General features: G+C 42.8%; 1 protein-coding gene across 1 annotated transcript in view; it reads left to right on the forward strand.

The window, feature by feature from the left end:
- The window catches only part of ppp1r14bb (protein phosphatase 1, regulatory (inhibitor) subunit 14Bb), a 70,143-nt gene that overhangs the window by 1,378 nt on the left and 43,478 nt on the right, over positions 1-25,287 (forward strand). The gene's annotated exons all lie outside the window — the stretch shown is intronic.

Raw genomic sequence — 25,287 nt, forward strand, 5'->3', positions numbered from 1 at the left:
CGTCGCCATGGCTATATCTTCCTCGTTGTTCTGCTTCGTCTCCTTGTTGTGTGCGCAGTTGTGCTCTCTCTAAAAGCCGTAGATGTTACAAACCCTGTTTCCATATGAGTTGGGAAATTGTGTTAGATGTAAATATAAACGGAATACATCCATCCATCCATCCATTTTCTACCGCTTATTCCCTTTGGGGTCGCGGGGGGCGCTGGAGCCTATCTCAGCTACAATCGGGCGGAAGGCGGGGTACACCCTAGACAAGTCGCCACCTCATCGCAGGGCCAACACAGATAGACAGACAACATTCACACTCACATCCACACACTAGGGCCAATTTAGTGTTGCCAATCAACTTATCCCCAGGTGCATGTCTTTGGAGGTGGGAGGAAGCCGGAGTACCCGGAGGGAACCCACGCAGTCACGGGGAGGACATGCAAACTCCACACAGAAAGGTCCCGAGCCCGGGATTGAACCCAAGACTACTCGGGACCTTCGTATTGTGAGGCAGATGCACTAACCCCTCTGCCACCGTGAAGCCGCATTTGAACGGAATACAATGATTTGCAAATCATTTTCAACCCATATTCAGTTGAATATGCTACAAAGACAACATATTTGATGTTCAAACTGATAAATTTTTTTTTTTTTTGCAAATAATCATTAACTTTAGAATTTGATGCCAGCAACACGTGACAAAGAAGTTGGGAAAGGTGGCAATAAATACTGATAAAGTTGAGGAATGCTCATCAAACACTTATTTGGAACATCCCACAGGTGAACAGGCAAATTGGGAACAGGTGGGTGCCATGATTGGGTATAAAAGTAGATTCCATGAAATGCTCAGTCATTCACAAACAAGGATGGAGCAAATTGTTGAACAGTTTAAGAAAAACCTTTCTCAACCAGCTATTGCAAGGAATTTAGGGATTTCACCATCTACGGTCCGTAATATCATCAAAGGGTTCAGAGAATCTGGAGAAATCACTGCACGTAAGCAGCTAAGCCCGTGACCTTCGATCCCTCAGGCTGTACTGCATCAACAAGCGACATCAGTGTGTAAAGGATATCACCACATGGGCTCAGGAACACTTCAGAAACCCACTGTCAGTAACTACAGTTGGTCGCTACATCTGTAAGTGCAAGTTAAAACTCTCCTACGCAAGGCGTAAACTGTTTATCAACAACACCCAGAAACGCCGTCGGCTTCACTGGGCCTGAGCTAATCTAAGATGGACTGATACAAAGTGGAAAAGTGTTCTGTGGTCTGACGAGTCCACATTTCAAATTGTTTTTGGAAACTGTGGACGTCGTGTCCTCCGGACCAAAGACGAAAAGAACCATCCGGATTGTTATAGGCGCAAAGTTGAAAAGCCAGCATCTGTGATGGTATGGGGGTGTATTAGTGCCCAAGACATGGGTAACTTACACATCTGTGAAGGCACCATTAATGCTGAAAGGTACATACAGGTTTTGGAGCAACATATGTTGCCATCCAAGCAACGTTACCATGAACGCCCCTGCTTATTTCAGCAAGACAATGCCAAGCCACGTGTTACATCAACGTGGCTTCATAGTAAAAGAGTGCGGGTACTAGACTGACCTGCCTGTAGTCCAGACCTTTGAAAATATGTGGCGCATTATGAAGCCTAAAATACCACAACGGAGACCCCCGGACTGTTGAACAACTTAAGCTGTACATCAAGCAAGAATGGGAAAGAATTCCACCTGAGAAGCCTCAAAAATGTGTCTCCTCAGTTCCCAAACGTTTACTGAGTGTTGTTAAAAGGAAAGGCCATGTAACACAGTGGTGAACATGCCCTTTCCCAACTACTTTGGCACGTGTTGCAGCCATGAAATTCTAAGTTAATTATTTGAAAAAAAAAAAAAAAAGTTTATGAGTTTGAACATCTAATATCTTGTCTTTGTAGCATATTCAACTGAATATGGGTTGAAAAGGATTTGCAAATCATTGTATTCCGTTTGTATTTACATCTAACACAATTTCCCAACTCATATGGAAACAGTGTTTGTATAACGTGATTGGGCAGGCACGCTGTTTATATCGTGGGAAAGCGGACGTGAGAACAGGCTGTTGACACGTCACTCAGGTCTGCATGGAGCTGGAGGGAGCGTGGCCTCCAGCTGCGGCTGTAAATCTGGAGATTTTCGGGAGAATATTTGTCCCGGGAGGTTTTCGGGAGAGGCGCTGAATTTCGGGAGTCTCCCGGAAAATTCGGGAGGGTTGGCAAGTATGGCTTTGAGTCACTTGAGAAAAGCGCTATATAAATATAATTCACTTCACTTCACAATTCACATATCTACTCCCAAGTGGGCCGGACTAGTAAAATCACGGCACGATAACTTAAAAATAAAGAGAACTTTAGGCCCTGTTTACACTATCCAGGGTAAATCCTACCTAAACTTATCCGTGTCCACACACAACAATGCCACCGTTTAAGATCCCCTCCGTCCAACATGTCCTAGCACGCATGCGCGGAAAATGCGCACGTCATAGTCACCTCCAGTGTTGCGTTGTGTGCAAGCTCTTAAATGTAACTTATCTGAACAATATCCAGTGTTGTGGTGTTTCAATTAACTGGAATCCAGTGTGCTGTGGGGCCCTTTTGTAGTGAATCACACCTGAGCCATCGTAAATTAAGCAAATCTTTATTGGAGTTTATTGTAAGTACACAACGTGACAAAGAACATTTTACATCAATCAATCTAGGGATCTAGATATCTGGTCAGGACACTCCTCACTCTTTTGCCTTCACCTTCATTGTCCATTCGTTTTGGTGACTTCATATACTCTGGACCTAGACGTTGAGTCCGTGACATACATGGTGGACAATAACTGATACAGTCTGCTTTGCCAGTCCAAAAGCATTCGTCATTTTCCGTAGTCTTCACCCGACGGCCAGGTAATACAAAGCACACGCTACCTTTTTTGTCACATCCATGGTAGCCCGCATTCTCGTTGACTCTCCTTCGACAAATGGACAGAGTTTTTCGGTCAGTAGAATCACAGCTGACCAGGACATTGTAAAGTTATCTTGCCGTCTGACAAGTGTTGTATCCCAAATAGCTGCAATCGCTTTCTCTTAAGGTATTCATGTGTGATTTCCACAAGCGTCTGTACATGTAGAAGAAGGAGAAACACGGGCATGTCTGGATGACTCGCCTCCATATTTCCAGTGGTTAGCTCCGAGTTCCGAAACCGCTTTATTATGAAGCTGGCTGTGTCACATTCTTTCTGACGTCACTTCCGGTGTGGGCCGTAGTCTTTCTGGCGTCACTTCCTCTCCGAACTCAGTTTGTAAACGATCAATGAGTCCATACAAAGCTAAGAAATACACGGCGCACTTACCCGTGTAAATATTTGTTCGAAGAGGGGAACCTTAAACGCTGGTTTAGTGTGGTTGAAACGGGACTTAGGCTATATAATTATTTGTTTAAGGGGTTATCCGGCTTAGTGTAGATATAGCCTAATTTTAGATCGGGGGCAACGTGGACAAAAATCTACTCCCAAGTGGGCCGGACTGGTAATATCACGGCATGATAATTTAAAAATAAAGACAATTTCAGATTGTTTTCCTTGTTTAAAAATAGAATGAGCATATTCTGAAAATGTACAAATCATAATGTTGTTGTTTTTTTTCCACACTTACATGTTGCGGTCAATAGTATTCTATCTTAATTTGTCGTTATTTATATTTTTGTTACGTGTACAGGGGAAGAACATGGCACAGACAGCAGGGACTTCGTTTTAGCCCTGTTTATAACCATATACAATAATATGAAGTGTGAAAACTAACCCAAATATGTGTGGTGTGCGACTATGGCCATGTCTACACTAGGGCTGCAACTAAAGATTAATTTGATAATCGATTAATCAGTCGATTGTTACTTCGATTAATCGATTAATAATCGGATAACAGAGACAAACTACATTTCTATCCTGTCTAGTATTTTATTGGGGAAAAAAACAGCATACTGGCACCATACTTATTTTGATTATTTTTTCTCAGCTGTTTGTACATGTTGCAGTTTATAAATCAAGGTTTATAAAAAATCAAAATAATAATAATAACAATAAAAATAAATAAAAATTAAAATTGCCTCTGCGCATGCGCATAGCATAGATCCAACAAATCGATGACTAAATTAATCGCCAACTATTTTTATAATCGATTTTAATCGATTTAATCGATTAGTTTTTGCAGCCCTAGTCTACACTAAGTCGTTTAATTTTTTTAAACTAATAATTATTTAGCCTAAACCCCGTTTACATTAAGCAGGGGGTAAATCTCACCTAACCTTATCCGTGTCCACACACAACAATGCCACCGTTTAAGACCCCCTCATCCACAACACTGGATATTGTGTAGATAAGTTAAATCTAAGAACTTGTACAAAGAGCAACACTGGAGATGGCTATGACGTGTGTTTTTTCCGCGCATGCGTACTAGGTCGCGTTGCGCCGGCGGACAGAGGGGGGAGGGGGTCTTAAACGGTGGCATTGCTGTGTGTGGACACGGAAAAGGTTAGGTGTGGATAACCTTATCCGGTTTAGTGTAAACGGTGTGTGGTGATTAGCTGTTGAGTGTTACCGGTAGTGTTGAGCGAGGTGCGGAAGTCCAAGAGGGGCAAGGCATGCTCGGAGGTCCGTGAGAGAGGCAGGAAGTTGGGGCAACAGCGAGGCGTCAAAGTCTGTGTCCTAGGCGGGAGGATGAGATCCAAAGTGCAGCCAGGGAACCAGAGGGAACACAGGGAAACGAGACACACCACTCGTGACGCGGGAACGAAAGGTAGGCTGCTGGAAGGCGACAAGGGGAAACACAAGACAAATTTGTACATATGTAGCATCATCTACAAAGATACCAGTAATTGCTATTGCGACATCCAGTGGACACATTTAGAACAGCTGTTTCTTTCATTAAAAAATTTCAGGTTAATTGTTATACTTAGCAAACTCAGTGAAAACATTCAACAGAGCTGCCGAAACTGCCGACAAACTGCCACTGCTAAGCTAACAAACACAACTGAGCTAATGCTCTGTCACACCTCGCTTGGCATCCGGCTCCGCCTTTTAAAGGCACACTCACAAGCACACTCTGCTCCAATATGAAACGTCTCTCGACTGCATAAGCCAGATATTTAGATTTTTATAAAGTAACGCATTAATAACTTTGCTTACTAATGAATTACTTTAATAAAAGAGTAATTTAATTTTTGGTAATGTCACTAGTAAGTATAATAATGACTTTTCAAAAGTAATTTTCCGAACACTGATGATGGTACACATGGCCGTAACTACCATTGAGGACATCGAGCTCATGTCCGTAGTATTTTTTAAGCAAATAAAAGAAGATGATATGACGGACTGCAAATGTATTTTGTGAAGGACATCGTGTGGATCATCCTCTCTCAATATATGATCTTTTGTCATCCATAGCCCAGTCCAACTCTGGACAACAAAACGCAATTTACTCCACTTTTACTTTAAACATCATCTGATCTGAAATGCGCTGTCAACATAACGTTAACATTCAACTTAACTGACGTAACTAATGTTGGTTTCACCTGAATAAAATGAAATTGAAACGCCGACGGTACGATACCGTTGTCATGTCAGTTAGGTGCCGCCCCGCCCTAAATGCATAACACGTGTAGGGCTTTGCGATCAGTGGGGTAGGGCGGTGTGGGTGTTTTGTGTGAAGAAGCGCATGTCAAATGTAAATTATTGCATGACAAGACACCTAATACATAATTATACCCCAAAAGTATTCCTGGCCACATCATGCTCTTTACAATATTAGGACAGATTTCCCCCCCTGAAATGTTTCCCCCTTGTGGCGCACGTAGCAAGTACTTGCAATGCAAAGCAGAAGGTCTGGAGTTGATTATGAAGTAAAGTTTTTAAACTTATGTTCTAATGATGTTAACATTGTTTGAAACGCTAAACTTCAGCATAGTAATAAAAAAAGTGGATTGTTCACTGTGTTGCTCAAGGTAATATTATTGATATGGTTCTGGAATAAAGTTAAAGTGCCAATGATTGTCACACACACACTAGGTGCGGTGAAATTATCCTCTGCATTTGACCCATCCCCAGAGGGGAGCAATGAGCAGCAGCGGTGGCCGCGCCCGGGAATCATTTGGTTATTTTTAACCCCCAATTCCAACCCTTGATGCTGAGTACCAAGCAGGGAGGCAATGGGTCCCACTTTTATAGTCTTTGGTATGACTCGGCCGGGGTTTGAACTCCCGACCTACCGATCTCAGGGCGTACACTCTAACCACAAGGCCACTAAGCAGGTCATACCCATGATTTCAGCCTTTCAAAGCTCCTGTTGGACCAAATGTTGACCTCGGTAGTCGTCAGGTTCGCCTCTTGCAATCCAAAATACTGCCGGTCTGTCCTGTCACCCTTGCCCCCAGTGCTGAATGGTGGTTGGAGGGGCATTAGGCGCAAACTGGCAGCCACGCTTCCGTCAGTCTACACCAGTGCAGCTGTGGCTACAAATGTTGCTTACCACCACCAGGTGTGAATGTGGAGTAAATGAATGATAGGGTCTCGCTTCTTTGTGAAGCGCTTTGAGTATTTAGAAAAGCGCTATATAAATCTAATCCATTATTATTATTAATATTATACTTGTTGTTGCAGTAGCTGGCAGTAGATTACATTTTGCAAAGAAACAAACAAACAAAAAAAGCCAATTTACACCACAGCAACCTGGTTAAGATCCGGAACGTCTTTAAAAGCTTCAATGTAAACACAAACGTGTAAAAATAACTACCTAAAGTGTAAAGTAAATAGTGTAAAACCAATAGTTGGCAGGATAGGGCATTTTTGTGAAGATATTAAGTTGGACTAGTCTACACTAGCACAACTTAGTAAAGAACAGGAACATTTTTAGAAACTAATGTTCATGCACGACATGGGGATGGCCTGGCCTGAGGGTTCCTGGTTCGTATCCTAGTCACGTCTGTTGTGTCCTTGAGCAAGACACTTTGCCCTTAATCCTGATGATTCGTGGTTAGGACCTTGCATGGCAGCTCCCGCACGTTGTGCTGTAAACACAAACGTGTAAAAATAACTACCTAAAGTGTAAAGTAAATAGTGTAAAACCAATAGTTGGCAGGATAGGGCATTTTTGTGAAGATATTAAAGGCCTACTGAAATGTGATTTTCTTATTTAAACGGGGATAGCAGGTCCATTCTATGTGTCATACTTGATCATTTCGCGATATTGCCATATTTTTGCTGAAAGGATTTAGTAGAGAACATCGACGATAAAGTTCGCAACTTTTGGTCGCTGATAAAAAAGCCTTGCCTGTACCGGAAGTAGCAGACGATATGCCCGTGACGTCACCGGTTCTGGAGCTCCTCACATCTGCACATTGTTTACAATCATGGCCACCAGCAGCGAGAGCGATTCGGACCGAGAAAGCGACGATTTCCCCATTAATTTGAGCGAGGATGAAATATTCGTGGATGAGGAAAGTGAGAGTGAAGGACAAGAGGGCAGTGGGAGCGATTCAGATAGGGACGATGCTGTGAGAGGCGGGTGGGACTTAATATTCAGCTGGGAATGACTAAAACAGTAAATAAACACAAGACATATATATACCGGTACTCTATTATCCACAACACAACCAGGCTTAGATTTAATATGCCACAAATTAATCCCGCATAACAAACACCTCCCCCCTCCCGTCCATATAACCCGCCAATACAACTCAAACACCTGCACAACACACTCAATCCCACAGCCCAAAGTACCGTTCACCTCCCCAAAGTTCATACAGCACAAATATTTCCCCAAAGTTACGTACGTGACATGCAAATAGCGGCACGCACGTACGGGCAAGCGATCAAATGTTTGGAAGCCGCAGCTGCACGCGTACTCATGGTACCGCGTCTGCATATCCAACTCGAAGTCCTCCTGGTATGAGTCTCTGTTGTCCCAGTACTCCACAGGCCAATGGTAAAACTTGACTGTCATCTTTCGGGAATGTAAACAATGAAACACCGGCTGTGTTTGTGTTGCTGCAGTCGGCCGCAATACACCGCTTCCCATCTACAGCTTTCTTTTTTGCTGTCTCCATTGTTCATTGAACAAATTGCAAAAGATTCACCAACACAGATGTCCAGAATGCTGTGGAATTTTGCGATGAAAACAGAGACTTAATAACTGGCCACCATGCTGTCCCAAAATGTCCTCTGCAATCCGTGACATCACGCGCAGGCGTCATCATACCGAAACGTTTTCAGCAGGATATTTCGGCGCGAAATTTAAAATTGCACATTAGTAAGCTAACCCGGCCGTATTGGCATGTGTTGCAATGTTAAGATTTCATCATTGATATATAAACTATCAGACTGCGTGGTTGGTAGTAGTGGGTTTCAGTAGGCCTTTAAGTTGGACTAGTTTACACTAGCACAACTTAGTAAAGAACAGGAACATTTTTAGAAACTAATGTTCATGCACAACATGGGAACGGCCTGGCCTGAGGGTTCCTGGTTCGTATCCTAGTCACGTCTGTTGTGTCCTTGAGCAAGACACTTCGCCCTTAATCCTGATGGGTCGTGGTTGGGGCCTTGCATGGCAGCTACCGCTGTCAGTGTGTGAATGTGTGTGAATGTGGAAATAGTGTCAAAGCACTTTGAGTACTTTGAAGGTAGAAAAGCGCTATACAAGTATGACCCATTTACGACGTGGAAAAATAATACCAATGCTGTAATATGCATGCTGGGCCAGGAGCTGGCAGTAGATAACAATTTGCAAAGAAACAAACTGGGCTTTTGTTGTCTCAATTTACACCACAACAACCTGGTCAAGATCCGTAAAGTCTTTAAAAGCTTCAACGTGCGCACAGATGTGTAAAAATATCCAAAAGTGTAATATAAAAAAAGCTGGCAGGAGATTGCATTTTGTAAAAAAACACACCAACGACACAAGACAGATAGATTTATTTATTGGTCCCCTTGGGGAAATTCATTGTCACTGCCGTACATTTAAACAATAGACATTACACGTCACAAAAAATAACAAAAATACATCATACATGACCAACACACATTTACAGGCTTGTCAGACAGGTCGGCCGGGCCTGCTGTTAAGGGCGGCTATAGCTGCAGGGATAAGGCTTTTCCTGAGGCGGGCCCTCCGGAATGTGATAGTTCTGTACCTGCGCCCTGATGGTAGTGGGATGATGTATTGGTGTAGTGGGTGAGTGATATCCTGGACTATTGTTTTTGCCAGTCGAGTGATGGACCTGTGGTTTAAGTCTGAAATGTTGGGTGTGGGTAGGCCGATGATTTTAGCTGCTATGTGCTTTGGTAAAGTAATAACAGGAGATGAGGTGCAACGTATAGTCCTTTAAGTTTTCGGATGGCTGACAGTCTTTGTTGACTTCTTTTTTGAATGTCCGTGGTGTGCTGATCAAAGGTGAGTTTATTGTCCAAGGTACCAACCTAACATAGAACCAGAACATTGTTAAAAGCTTCAACGCTCACACAGATGCGCCAATATGACCAGGGGTACGTCCTGCGTCTCGATCCTTAGTAGTGATGCTTCTCCTTCCACACATCCAACCCGTTGTGGCGTCAATCGCTGGTAAGCTGGAAAGCTCATGTCATCTCTCCTGAGCTGCCACTGACCCACAAGCTATTCCTGGAGACTTAGCAGGTTCATTGTCTTCCTTGCAGAGGGACGAACAACTGGTTGTCATATCGGATGTGGCACTCGTTTGCATCAGTGTGGAATATCCTCCTGTGAAGTGTCAGGAACTCAACCCACCACTTAAAGGTGATTAAGTGGTCCAAAGAGGATTCTGGGATCAATGTGTTTTGATTGTCTGCCAATATTGGATGGACCTCTGAGACTTCGGGCATGCAGAAAGTACATCATATGGAACATAATGGAAGATGTAGGGAAATCGGGAGTAGGTCCACCCCTTTGCAACTTAAGTAGCTTCTATTCCCCTAGGAATATTTTTTCTGATATTTTGAAGTGAGCCTGAGGGGATTTCTGCACATCTGCAGAATTTTAGGTCGAGGTTTGTCACTGTGACTTCGAAGCTCTTCAGTCAAGTGTAGCGCCCTTCTGAGATTTTTTCAACACCAAAGTGAGGAAAATTTAGCATTTTTGAAAAGAGTTCGATAATTTCCGACTGTTTCTGAGGCCGGGAATGAGTACAGGCTGGGATCCTGAGGCGCATGGAAGACAAGAGAGGAGGAGGAAGGGGGACTTTGTGTGCAGTGAGAGATGTGCAAACCCTGGGGTAAGCTAACCATGAATTAATACATGCCAAAAAAAATTGTGAAACAAAACATTTTAAATAGTTTCATTTTGCAAGGACATATTATTTTGCCTCTCAAATAAGTAAAGATTACACATTTAAAAGTTTAGACCAGGGGTGCCCATTAGATCGATTGCGAGCTACCAGTCGATCACGCAGGGTGTGTCAGTTAATCGCCAGCCAGGCATTAAAAGAAATAGACCTAAAAATTAGCGATCATCAATCTTTACTCTGACGTCACTTTCGACACTTGATTGACATTCACGGCGAGTTCAGTATTAAGAAAAAAATGACCGTCAGGAAGGCAAGAAGCACTTTTTATTTCAACATACTCTCGCACTGTACCTCCTGTGAAAAGCCTAAAGATCGACCGCACAGTTCCCGTCTTCACAATAAAAGCACTGCAGCATCCTGCCTTCGCTAACAAAATAAGAGTTTCAGAGTTTGCCGTCAGTGTATTTCTTGTAAAGTTTAAAAAAACGTGTATGGAAGCTGGACAAATAAGATGCCAAAAACCAACCCATTTCATGTGGTATTGGACAGAAAAGAGGACTTTTTTTTCTTTACACAATGTAAATTTGAAATTGTTCAAGTTTTCAACACTACTGTGAATCCTTTCTGATTCCAATTAATGCAAGTCATCAGAATCAAGTAATACAACAACTTCTATTCTTGTCTTCATGAAAGAAAATAATCTATATATGTTAAACATGCATGTGTATGTATGTATATATATATATATATATATATATATATATATATATATATGTATATGTATATGTATATGTATATATATATATATATATATATATGTATATATATATATATATATATATATATATATATATATATATATATATATTTTTGTGTGTGTATATATATATATATATATATATATATATATATATACATATATATATATATATATATATATATCAGTGACGTGCGGTGAGGTTCATGGCTGGTGAGGCACTGACTTCATCACAGTCAGATTTACAAACATATGAACCCTAAAGAGTATCTTATTCAATCAATCTCAATCAATCAATCTTTATTTATATAGCCCTAAATCACAAGTGTCTCAAAGGGCTGCACAAGCCACAACGACATCCTCGGTACAAAGCCCACATACGGGCAAGGAAAAACTCACCCCAGTGGGACGTCGATGTGAATGACTATGAGAAACCTTGGAGAGGACCGCATATGTGGGTAACCCCCCCCCTCTAGGGGAGACCGAAAGCAATGGATGTCGAGTGGGTTTGACATAATATTGTGAGAGTCCAGTCCATAGTGGATCCAACATAATAGTAAGAGTCCAGTCCATAGTGGGGCCAGCAGGACACCATCCCGAGCGGAGACGGGTCAGCAGCGTAGAGATGTTCCCAGCCGATGCACAGGCGAGCGGTCCACCCCGGGTCCCGACTCTGGACAGCCAGCACTTCATCCATGGCCACCGGACCTGTGCCCCCCCCCCCCCCCCCCCCCCCCCCCTCAAGGAAAAGGGGAGCAGAGGAGAAAAGAAACGAAACGGCACCATTTGATTGGCAGCAGTTAACGGGTTATGTTTAAAAGCTCATACCAGCATTCTTCCCTGCTTGGCACTCAGCATCAAGGGTTGGAATTGGGGGTTAAATCACCAAAAATTATTCCCGGGCGCGGCGCCACTGCTGCCCACTGCTCCCCTCACATCCCAGGGGGTGATCAAGGGATGGGTCAAATGCAGAGGACAAAATTCACCACACCTCGTGTGTGTGTGTGACAATCATTGGTACTTTAATTTAACTTTAACTTTACACATACAAACTGTAGCACACAAAAATTTGATTTAATTAAAAAAAACGTTATTATGGTCTTACCTTTATGTAATATATTGGGTTGGAGGCAATAACCAGGCGAGGTGATGAAGTACGTCTCTCTACTGTAGACTTCAGAACAGACTCAACACACCTGACGTCAGGTGCGCAACACCACGTAAATCGTTGGCCAACCAAAAAGTAACCACAGTACGCTATAGCCAACATTAACCAGGAGATGGCAACAGACAAACATAGATCACTCTATTACATACCTCCCCTTTTAGAAATGTAGAAGTAAGTTACTCAAAAGAAATAAACAACCCAACCAAAAAATGCAGCAGCTCAATAAGAAGCCAAAAAGTGCAAAAACAATAATGTTCGTGTTGGAGGAGTTGTGAATGAATGAAATATGAAATCTGTGCTGCAGTCTAAACTATGGAAATGTATAATATAGTTCATATAGCAATACGGTCTCACTGCACAGCAGGCCAGCAGTTAGCCGAGTCCGCAATCCATGGTGAGGAACAACTGAGTGTCGTGCCTCAACTGGCTGCTGATCACAGCACCGTCTCTTCTCAGTATTTGAACGGCAAATGTGAAAATTCAGCGATTTTGAATAAAAATAATCTAAAACTGGTGAAGTTAACTGGAAAATAACTTTATAGTATAATCACTGGATACATTTAACAATTTATTTAATTTTTTTTCTTTTTACATTTTTTTTTCTTTCCGTGATGGCAGGTGAGGCCCCGCGTCACCTGCCTCTAGTGACTGCACGTCACTGATATATATATATATATATATATATATATATAGATTGAAAAGCTAAACGGGCCGCATGCGGCCTCCGGGCCTTAATTTTCCCAGGTCTGTTGTAGTCAATAAGACCCTTATTTTTCTTTTGTTGTGGGGCATACCGGCTCATACATGTACATGTATCCTCCGCTGTTGCCATTTGTAATACAAAGTAGCGTATAGTTCTAACTTATATCTGTCAGTAGACCCACTATGGAAGCGCTAAAAACTACAACATGGCTGACAGGGAGAAGACGCAGTTGAGGTGGATTTACTAAAATAAGACCGCCCACAAAACGGCGCATCCTGAAGAGACGGTCAGAAAGCGTATCGAAGACACTCTGTAAAATATAATCTATGCAAAATTTTAACCGAAGAACCATCATTACATGTTAAGTAGACCACAAGGAAGTGTTTTGATTGTAAGAAAAAAAATACGACCCTTTTTAAAGGGAACTAAAGAAGTTCAGCCCAATCGCTGATTAATTGATTGGTAATTGTTTCCCAATAGAGCGATGAGTCAATAGAAAATCCTCAATCCTCATGGAGTCCTTTAACATCGACAGCTTCTCATCACAACCTTGCCTGTCTACAAAAATGCGAGGATACTTTTGGCTCAAATGTGACGCACGTGCTGCGAACAGTATAACCAGAGACTTCAGCTTGGAGCGGATATGAGAAGAAACCCCCTAATCTTCGACTCAAGAGCTGCAACGCTCATCTTTCCTCTTTTGTTCGCCACGTGTGTCTTTATTAGGATCTGACTGACTGAGGCCCTTTTAGGAAAGGCTTTTTGAGTCGATTCTGGAGGAAAATTGGTGATGTTCCTCACTCATGTAATCCTTTTGAAGAACACCACCAGTCGTCCTGGCAGTCCTGCCTGCCAGCGTGTCGTTTGTTCATCCAGCCACCTGCTCCATCAGTCCCAACAACAAGGAGACTGGCGCCATGGCAACAAATCATGGTAATGTTTTACCCGCGTAATGAACCCATCCTTGAAAAGCCCTCGCCTCCAGACTCATTATTACTTCAGGATTAGAATGGAAGTCATTACGGTATTCTAATGTTTAAATAAAACTGACTGGGTTTTTTTTATTGGAAGACAGCCATCTTGACTAGTAAAATCATTTTAGCGTTGGAATGATTCCCATTGTAACTAGTTTGTTTGTTAGCAATAAAGCCCAAGTTGTGTTGAGAGTCCTTCCTTTGAGAATCTACAGAGTTAACAACACAGTGGGTAAGTGGGAAGACCAATCCGTGTACTCCAGGACACTACGTACACACACGCCCGCACACAAGGATTGGGTTACATGTGGGAAGCGGGACTTGAATGAATTGGTGAGCAGCAATGCAGTCAACGGGGGGAGGGTCTCAAGAGGAAAATGTCTAACACGGGACAAAAATATAATGGGCTTCTGCGGGAGGTGATGCATTCACTCGCTTACCAGTTAGTACATTCTAGCCAAATCATACAATCTCTACATGCGCCATGCCAGTGTTTTTCAACGTTTTTTGAGCCAAGGCACATTTTTTGCGTTGAAAAATGTCGGAGGCACACCACCAGCAGAAATCATTAAAAAACGAAACACAGTTGACAGTAAAAAGTTTAAAGTCAATTGTTGGGTATGAGTTTAAAGCATAACCAAGCGTGTATCAATGTTGCTCTTGTCTCAAAGTAGGTGTACTGTCACCACCTGTCACATCATGCCCTGACTTATTTTTAGTTTGTTGCTGTTTTCCTGTGTGTTGTGTTTTAGTTCTTGTCTTGCGCTCTTAATTTGGTGGCTTTTTCTCTTTTTTTGGTATTTTCCTGTAGCAGTTTCATGTCTTCCTTGACCGCTATTCCCCACACATGCTTTGTTTTAGCAATCAATAATATTTCAGTTGTTTTTATCCTTCTTTGTGGGGACATTGTTGATTGTCATGTCATGTTCGGATGTACTTTGTGGACGCCGTCTTTGCTCCACAGTAAGTCTTTGCTGTCGTCCAGCATTCTGTTTTTGTTTACTTTGTAGCCAGTTCAGTTTTAGTTTTCTTCTGCATAGCCTTCCCTAAGCTTCAATGCCTTTTCTTAGGGGCACTCACCTTTTTGTTTATTTTTGGTTTAAGCATTAGACACCTTTTTACCTGCACGCTGCCTCCCGCTGTTCCCGACATCTACAAAGCAATTAGCTACCGGTTGCCACCTACTGATATGGAAGAGTATTACACGGTTACTCTGCCGAGCTCTAGACAGCACCAACACTCAACAACAACACATAATGTGCAGACTATAATTACTGGTTTGCAAAAAAATATTTTTAACCCAAATAAGTGAAACTAGATGATCTCCCACGGCACACCAGACTGTATCTCACGGCACATTAGTGCCGCGGCACACTGGTTGAAAAACACTGCGCCATGCTATCCAAAGCAAGAGTAGCAACTTCATGCTACGTGCTAATCTAAATATACATATATTGTAATCACAATCCCCCCGCCCCCAGAACAATTAACTTTGGCTCAGGGATAAGCGGTATAAAATGAATGGATGGATGGACGGATAATTAAGTAATTCAATGTCAGGGTTTCCACTAAACTGCCAAGATACCTGTGCCGTTTGGGGCGTGGTTATGGGTGTGGTCACAATGACGTCATCGAGTGATTTGCCTAATTTGTTATGATTTGATTTTCTTTAAAAAGGCTCAAAACATTTATACATATATTTAAAACAAATCTGTTTTTATTATTATATTTTGTTATCGTTTTGCCATATTTTCAATTATTGCTGCTTTTTTTTTTTACATGGTACTTTGTTGAGATTTTTTCAAGTGTTTACAGACTTTTCATGATTTTTTTTAAATAAAAAAAAGCGTCTAGCAAAAAATCTAGCATCTTCTTCTGGTGTTATAGAATGTACTCGTGGTGTGAGACTCTACTTCTGTCCCTCGATGTCCCTGACTAAGGAGGCTGAAACGAACATGACGTCACACTTGCTTGGCGCTGTTGCTCTAGTTCATGGGGGTCAAACTCTGGCCCGCGGGCCAAATTTGGCCCGCCGTGTAATTTCACTTGGCCCTTGAGGCGATATCAAATTAACACTAGAGCTGGCCCGCCGATTATATACAGCGGCGGTGCCGCGGTACACCGCATTCACCGCTAATTCTCATACTTGCCAACCCTCCCGGGAGACTCCCAAATTTTAGTGCCCCTCCCGAAAATCGTCACGTCCCCTTTTCGTCCAGTGCAACGAGTGCTGGCCCAGTCACATAATATGTGCAGCTTTGGCACGCACACAGAAGTGAATGCAACGCATACTTGATCTTCAGCGATACAGGTTACACTGAGGGTGCTTGTATAACAAACTTTAATACTGTTAGAAATATACGCCACACTGTCAACCCACACCAAACAAGAATGACAAACACATTTCGGGAGAACATCCGCACCGTAACACAACATAAACACAACAGAACAAATACCCAGAACCCTTTCCAGCACTAACTCTTCCGGGACACTACAAGGTGTGTGTGTGGGGGGGGGGGTGTATTTTGTAGCGTCCCGGAAGAGTTAGTGCTGCAAAGGGTTCTGGGTATTTGTTCTGTTGTGTTTATGTTGTGTTACGGTGCGGATGTTCTCCCGAAATGTGTTTGTCATTCTTGTTTGGTGTGGATTCATAGTGTGGCGCATATTTCTGACATGTTGCTTATACGGTCACCCTCAGTGTATACTGTATCGCTGTTGATCAAGTATGCGTTTGCATTCGCATATGTGTGCGTACAAAAGCCGCTCATATCTTGTGACTGGGCCGGCACTTTGTTAGAAGGGATGAAAAGCGGATGCGACGACAGCACGTAGAGGACGTTAAAATCAGTGCCTGTAAGGCACGCCCCCAAGACTGTGGAATACGAGATATAATGACTGATGAACACCTTGGTTGGATAATGAAGGTTACCTCAACTCAAAGCCTGAGCCCCGACATTAATGAACTAGCATCCAAGAAAAGATGCCAGGTATCTGGCTCAGGCACATCAGATTAGATCAGTGTGTTGCTAACTGAGCAGTTTAAAGTCCAGAATGGTTGGTTTATTCATTATTTTATTTCAAATTTATTAGCCTGTGGAAAAAGTTAATGTTGATATTTACCTCAGAAGGCTGCAAATAGAAAAGAGGCATTCAATTTTTATTTAAATTGTATTTGATATGCCATTCATATTTTTAAATTATTATTATTATTATTTGAAACTCGATTTTGCATGTCACTATAAAGTTATATAAGCCTTGCTTGTTCAATATTTAATGCAAAACTTGTTTGGGTCCCTATCAAAAAGGTTAATTTGTTCAACCTTGGCCCGCGGCTTTGTTCAGTTTTAAATTTTGGCCCACTCTGTATTTGAGTTTGACACCCCTGCTCTAGTTGGACTTTTTCTTCTTAAAAGTCGCCACTGTCTTCTTAATATTTGCACATTTTGTAGATGGCTGTCCGCGGGTATATCTACAATATATACCGTATTTTTCGGACTATAAGTCGCAGGTTTTTTTCATAGTTTGGCCGGGGGTGGGACTTATACTCAGAAACGACTTATGTGTGAATTTATTAACACATTACCGTAAAATATCAAATAATATTATTCAGCTCATTCATATAAGAGACTAGACGTATAAGATTTCATGGGATTTAGCGATTAGGAGTGACAGATTGTTTGGTAAACGTATAGCATGTTCTATATGTTATAGTTATTTGAATGACTCTTACCATAATATGTTACGTTAACATACCAGGCTCGTTATCAGTTGGTTACTCCAGTGCGACTAATATATGTTTTTTTCCTTCTTTATTATGCATTTTCGGCCGGTGCGACTTATACTCCTAAAAATACGGTATATAAAAATCACGTCCACATCACAGACATGCTGACAACGCTCCAAACAATGGCGTGTGTTTTGTTTACATCCGGTTTCGGTAACACGGTGTTCGTTGATCAACGTTTTTTTCCGGTGGTCAAGTTTTCGGTACATCACTTAGGCTATATATATATTAATTCATGATGTAACGACCAGCTAATGTTAATGTTTTATGGTCGTGTGGTTTGGATTCGACATACATTTTTCCCATGTTTGTAAACACACCGTCCGTGCCTGAGAGGTGATTGGCAGAGAATGAGGAAGTGTTGTTGTGTGTCCGGGGGGGTAAGCGAAGACTCAAGGAGACGAAAGTGTTTTCATGGGAGGTAAACCTGTTGGAATTGTGCCGTTGTTTGTTGTCATAAATTTGGTAATAAAAGTTATAAAATAGCATCAGACGTGATTTCTTCCGGGGGCTATAATATATTATATTACCTTAATTTGTTTTCAAGTACAAAAAAGCCCTTGTTTTCAAGGTGTGGAGGTAATAAAAATGCTGTAGGGGAGCGCCACATTTAATCAAGCGGAATCCCTGAATGTTAAGATAGCCAGCATCATTAGCTGTTTCATTAGAAATAAATGACGCTTTAATTAATCTGACAAAAAAAAGGAAAAACTTATTTAGGGCTGTCAAAAATAACAAGTTAATACATGTGATTAATCACAAAAAGCTATTGCATTAATCATGTGTAGTTGCAGATAAATCGCGCAATTCATTTTGAGCGTACATGCTCCTTTACCTTAATCATGGATAGTACCTTAAAGGTGTGTCGTTATACAGTCAGTGTAGACAGTGCAAAGATGAGACTCTGACTGCTGTGCTCGCTGGTAAATTTCACTTCAAAATAAACCCAGACTGCACTTAAAAAAAAAAAAGTTATGATTATTAACATGCGTTCATGTAAAACATTTAAAAATGTTTCCTTTAGGACATTCTGACAGTAAAATTACATTTGTGTCCAAATATTTGGCTCTTTTTTATGATAATTTAAACTACACATGCGAGTAAAACCCGTGATTAATCATGATTCATCTAAAATTTAAAAATGTAGTTGATCCAATTCAACAAATGTATTACAAACCCCGTTTCCATATGAGTTGGGAAATTGTGTTAGATGTAAATATAAACGGAATACAATGATTTGCAAATCCTTTTCAACCCATATTCAATTGAATGCACTACAAAGACAAGATATTTGATGTTCAAACTCATAAACGTAATTTTTTTTTTGCAAATATTAATTAACTTAGAATTTTATGGCTGCAACACGTGCCAAAGTAGTTGGGAAAGAGCATGTTCACCACTGTGTTACATGGCCTTTCCTTTTAACAACACTCAGTAAACTTTTGGGAACTGAGGAGACACATTTTTTAAGCTTCTCAGGTGGAATTCTTTCCCATTCTTGCTTGATGTACAGCTTAAGTTGTTCAACAGTCCGGGGGTCTCCGTTGTGGTATTTTAGGCTTCATAATGCACCACACATTTTCAATGGGAGACAGGTCTGGACTACAGGCAGGCCAGTCTAGTACCCGCACTCTTTTACTACGAAGCCTCGCTGTTGTAACACGTGGCTTGGCATTGTCTTGCTGAAATAAGCAGGGGCGTTCATGGTAACGTTGCTTGGATGGCAACATATGTTGCTCCAAAACCTGTATGTACCTTTCAGCATTAATGGCGCCTTCACAGTTGTGTAAGTTACCCATCTACCACTAATACACCCCCATACCATCACAGATGCTGGCTTTTCAACTTTGCGCCTGTAACAATCCGGCTTTGGACCGGAGGACACGACGTCCACAGTTTCCAAAAACAATTTGAAATGTGGACTCGTCAGACCACAGAACACTTTTCCACTTTGTATCAGTCCATCTTAGTTGAGCTCAGGCCCAGCAAAGCCGACGGCGTTTCTGGGTGTTGTTGATAAACGGTTTTCGCCTTGCATAGGAGAGTTTTAACTTGCACTTACAGATGTAGCGACCAACTGTAGTTACTGACAGTGGGTTTCTGAAGTGTTCCTGAGCCCATGTGGTGATATCCTTTACACACATGTCGCTTGTTGGTGCAGTACAGCCTGAGGGATCGAAGGTCACGGGCTTAGTTGCTTACGTGCAGTGATTTCTCCAGATTCTCTGAACCCTTTGATGATATTACGGACCGTAGATGGTGAAATCCCTAAATTCCTTGCAATAGCTGGTTGAGAAAGGTTTTTCTTAAACTGTTCAACAATTTGCTCACGCATTTGTTGACAAAGTGGTGACCCTCGCCCCATCCTTGTTTGTGAATGACTGAGCATTTCATGGAATCTACTTTTATACCCAATCATGGCACCCACCTGTTCCCAATTTGTCTGTTCACCTGTGGGATGTTCCAAATAAGTGTTTGATGAGCATTCCTCAACTTTATCAGTATTTATTGCCACCTTTCCCAACTTCTTTGTCACGTGTTGCTGGCATCAAATTCTAAAGTTAATGATTTTTTGCACAAAAAAAAAGTTTATCAGTTTGAACATCAAATATGTTGTCTTTGTAGCATATTCAACTGAATATGGGTTGAAAATGATCTGCAAATCATTGTATTCCGTTTATATTTACATCTAACACAATTTCCCAACTCATATGGAAGCGGGGTTTGTATTTGACAGCACTAAATGTTTTGATGGTCACTTTTGTCAGAATGTAAACATGAACTCACATCATGCCACTTTTTATCTTGTTTTAATTAGATAGCGGGTGGCAGAAATAAGTAGTGGGTCATTTTTACAGGCGACTGTTAACTAAATAGACGAGTATATACAGTGGCACGTCAATTTAAGAGTAGTGTGAGGTACCGGTACGATCTGGGCCTGCTTTTTGTTATGTTTTAGTTTGTGACCATCAATTTAAGTTACGAGCTTGGTCAACAAGCTGGTAAGTTGAGGTACCACAGTCCTGTCCTTTTTTTCTGCTTCTTCCTACTATCTTTTGGACATGTTGGATGGTGAATTTGTAAACAAGAGCTCTATTCTAATGTAACCTTGAAATAAACTCAACTTTTAGATGAGTAAACATCTTAACACAAATGCAGCCTGATGTCATGACAGTAAACTGAATATTTAAAACCTTTGAAGTTGAGATAATTACTGGTAGTATTATTAGTTCAGAAAAAACGTCTTCATTTTGCTGTTATAAATAGCTTGTGGTTCGACATAGTGCAGAGGGAACTGTAATTTCATAAATTGGCCTCAAGTACGCACTGCCACGCACATAAAAAAACATGCAGCATTTATGTAGAACTCGCACTTTAAATGTCTAAATACTAAACAGTGTTTGACTTGGGCTTCACTACAAAGAGTAGTTGATGCACGGCTGGACTGAAAGACCCCAGTGTGTCTCTGCATGCAAACCCCCCACCCGCATTTGTGTTAATAGGTTACATGTGGCCCCATGCAGCGTGCACACACCCAGTTTGATGGTGTGAGGTGAGTCAGCATGTCTTGTGTTTTTCTAAAAGTGTAAAAAAAATGGGGGAGTCACAAGGATCGGACGTGGCGAAAGAGAGAGAAAAAAACATAGACGGAGGGAGGGCACAAATGTAGAAAGAGAACAGGGGATGTGAGTCATTAAGCGGAATGTTTAGGCATTTTATCAGAGGAAGTGGACAAAGTTAAACACTACCTAGAAGTATAAACAACATGAACACCGCGCTTTCCCCTTCATAACGTACCGTACACACTCATGAAATAAATAAGTCATCATAACTACAGTGGAACCCTGCCCAGCATTCATATTTGCGGATTTGTAAAAAAAAAAATGTGTATACCAGTTTAGATTGGTGAAAAAGTCAGCCCATTTGTGCTTTTTTTCTCCAACAATAGAGCATTTGTTCACAGAAACCAATTTGATAATTTGATTCATCATCATTTTTAGATACCATATTTTTCGGACTACAAGGCACACTTAAAATCTGTTCATTTTCTCAAAACTCGACAGTGCGCCTTATAAAAATGTACGGAATAATTGTTGATGTGCTTACCGACCTCGAAGCTATTTTATTTGGTACATGGTGAAATGATAAGTGTGACCAGTAGATGGCAGTCACACATAAGAGATACGTGTGGACTGCAATATGATGGCAGTCACACACAAGAGATATGTGTAGACTGCAATATGACTCAAGTAAACAACATCAACATTTTATATGTTCCATTGAAAATATAGACCATTACACACGGCGCTCAAAAATCTATCAAAATGTTTTAGGACGACTTTGGTAAGCTTGATGGATTGTACTGTGCTTCAAAATACGTGTACTATTCTGATGTGTAAAAAATAAAAAATTCTCTTGTGGATCAATAAAGTTTGTGTAAGTGTATAAGGTAAGACATATTATTAGGGATGTCCGATAATATCGGTATCGTTTTTTTTATTATCGGTATGTTTTTTTTTATTTATTTTTTTATTTTTATTAAATCAACATAAAAAACTCAAGATACACTTACAATTAGTGCACCAACCCAAAAAACCTCAATCCCCCATTTATTAATATTCTGGTTCCTACATTATATATCAATATAGATCAATACAGTCTGCAATGGATACAGTCCGTAAGCACACATGATTGTGCGTGCTGCTGGTCCACTAATAGTACTAACCTTTAACAGTTAATTTTACTCATTTTCATTAATTACTAGTTTCTATGTAAATGTTTTTAATTTATTTATCTTATTTTATTAATTTTTTTAAAATGTACCTTATCTTCACCATATGTGGTTGTCCAAATTAGGCATAATAATGTGGTAATTCCACGACTGCATATATCGGTTGATATCGGTATCGGTTGATATCTGTCATGTTTGTGTAATCATGTTTTGTTTTAAGTCATGTTTTGTTTAGTTTCTGGCTTTTCACTCCCTTGTCTTGTCACCATAGCAACCATTAGTTTTCACCTGTCACGTCACGCACCTGTTTCACGTCTTGAGTCACGCACCTGTTTTCGTTAATCATGTCTGTAGTATTTAAGTTCAGTGTTTTTCAGTTTGTTTTTCTGACGACCTCGCACCCCATACCGCACCCCATATATGCTTCTGCACACTCCTCTATGATCCTGCTTCATGTCCCTTGTCACAGTAAGTTTTGGTTCCATGTTTATAGTCTTTTTGTTTTTTCATAGTTTATTCTCCGCCATTGTGCGCGCTTTTTGTTTGATCTTTTTTTTAATAAATAAATCATGTACCTTGGTTCCCGTCTCGCCCGTGCCAACTTTCCATTGCATCCTGGAAAAGCAAACTCTCAAGACCAAGTCTTGACAGTAGGTCGTCAGCAGACCCGCTCTTCCGCACCTAAGTTGGCCGAGTTGGACATTCAGGACGAAGCTTCTTGGGAGGTGCTGCGCGCCATGGAGGCAGAGACGCTGCGCTTTTCCCCCAGGGAGCGCAGGGGGATGATGTGGGGGAATGAAGGCAAGCTGGTGCCGATCGGCGCGTCGCTCCCGTCCCGGAAACGTCGCCAAGGACGGGGAAAAACTTCCTCGAGCCAGCAGGACACGCCGCTCCCACAAGCCCCGCCCTCTCCGGGCGGAAGCAAGCAGCAGTCTGCCCTGCTTCCCCATGATGACATCACAGACCAGGAATTTTGTTTCAATACTTTTTCTTTAAATCACCCGCCACCAGCTAAAAACTCTGCCATGTCTTTGATAAAGCATTATCAAAACATGTTTTTAGAAATCAGGTCTAGTCAGTCACAGCCATCCCAATTTCATGCCCCGCCCCCCAATACTCATGCCCCGCCCCCCAAGACTAATGCCCCGCCCCCCAAGACTCAAGTCCCGCCCCCGTCACAATTTTTTTCTTTTTTACCGCCCACACAACCCCAGGTGGGGGATAAAAAAACAAAACAATTTGGCCAAAATAAAGGGGACATTTCTGCCCTCCCCCGCCCACCCCTACAGAGAGTTCCAGACCGCAGGGAGCGCGTCTGGTATCCGCCCCTTGAGGGGGGGGCTGGGGTCGGGAGTTGTGTTGGTGGGGTGGCTCGGCATCACCATGCCAAGCCACAGCCTCCCTCACGGCCGCCACCACCAGTCTACCGACCTGTCAAGCCACAGCCTCCAGCACGACCGCCCTCACCAGTCTTCCGACCTGCCAAGCCGCAACCCCCAGCTAGGCCACCTCCACCTGCACCAAGGCTAGCACCTGTTGCCGCACCAGCTCCACCATGCCAAGTTCCTCGCCAAGCTCCGCTACCAGCTCCACGACGCCAAGCTCCGGTACCAGCTCCACGACGCCAAGCTCCGGTACCAGCTCCACGACGCCAAGTGCCGCCAGTCGCAGCTCCACGACGCCAAGTGCCGCCAGTCGCAGCTCCACGACGCCAAGTGCCGCCAGTCGCAGCTCCACGACGCCAAGTGCCGCCAGTCGCAGCTCCACGACGCCAAGTGCCGCCAGTCGCAGCTCCACGACGCCAAGTGCCACCAGTCGCAGCTCCACGACGCCAAGTGCCGCCAGTCGCAACTTCACGACGCCAAGACCCGCCATGCCAAGACCAAGACCAAGACCCGCCATGCCAAGACCAAGACCAAGACCCGCCATGCCAAGACCAAGACCAAGACCCGCCATGCCAAGACCAAGACCAAGACCCGCCATGCCAAGACCAAGACCAAGACCCACCATGCCAAGACCAAGACCAAGATCCGCCATGCCAAGACCAAGACCCGCCATGCCAAGACCAAGACCCGCCATGCCAAGACCAAGACCCGCCATGCCAAGACCAAGACACGCCATGCCAAGACCAAGACACGCCATGCCAAGACCAAGACACGCCATGCCAAGACCAAGACACGCCATGCCAAGACCAAGACTCGCCATGCCAAGACCAAGACTCGCCATGCCAAGACCAAGACTCGCCATGCCAAGACCAAGACTCGCCATGCCAAGACCAAGACCCACACCAAGACCAAGACCAAGACCCACACCAAGACCAAGACCAAGACCCACACCAAGACCAAGACCAAGACCCACACCAAGACCAAGACCAAGACCCACACCAAGACCAAGACCCGCCATGCCAAGACCCACACCAAGACCAAGACCCACGCCGAGCTTCGCCGCTGGACGCGTCACGCCGAGCTTCGCCGCTGGACGCGTCACGCCGAGCTTCGCCGCCTGACTTGCCACGCCGAGCTGCCACGCCTGCCAAGTTGACGACGCGCCTGCCTCCTCGTCGGCTACGGATATGGCCGCTACCTGGTCGCCCGCCACGCCAAGTGCGCCCACCTCCCAGTCGGCCACGAATGTGGCCAATCCCTGGGCGCCCGCCTCGCCTGCTGCAGCGGCGTTCCACTCGCCGCCGCCACCTAACTCTGCCCCGGTGGATACGGGGACACGTGGTCTGGCGACCCACCGCCATGTCCCCCTCCCGCCCTCCCATGACTCTTGTTAATTTCTATGGACATCTGGTATCTGTCCTTAAGGGAGGGGCTCTGTCATGTTTGTGTAATCATGTTTTGTTTTAAGTCATGTTTTGTTTAGTTTCT

Source organism: Nerophis lumbriciformis, linkage group LG05, assembly GCF_033978685.3.
Source record: "Nerophis lumbriciformis linkage group LG05, RoL_Nlum_v2.1, whole genome shotgun sequence".
NCBI classification, from domain to species: domain Eukaryota; kingdom Metazoa; phylum Chordata; class Actinopteri; order Syngnathiformes; family Syngnathidae; genus Nerophis; species Nerophis lumbriciformis.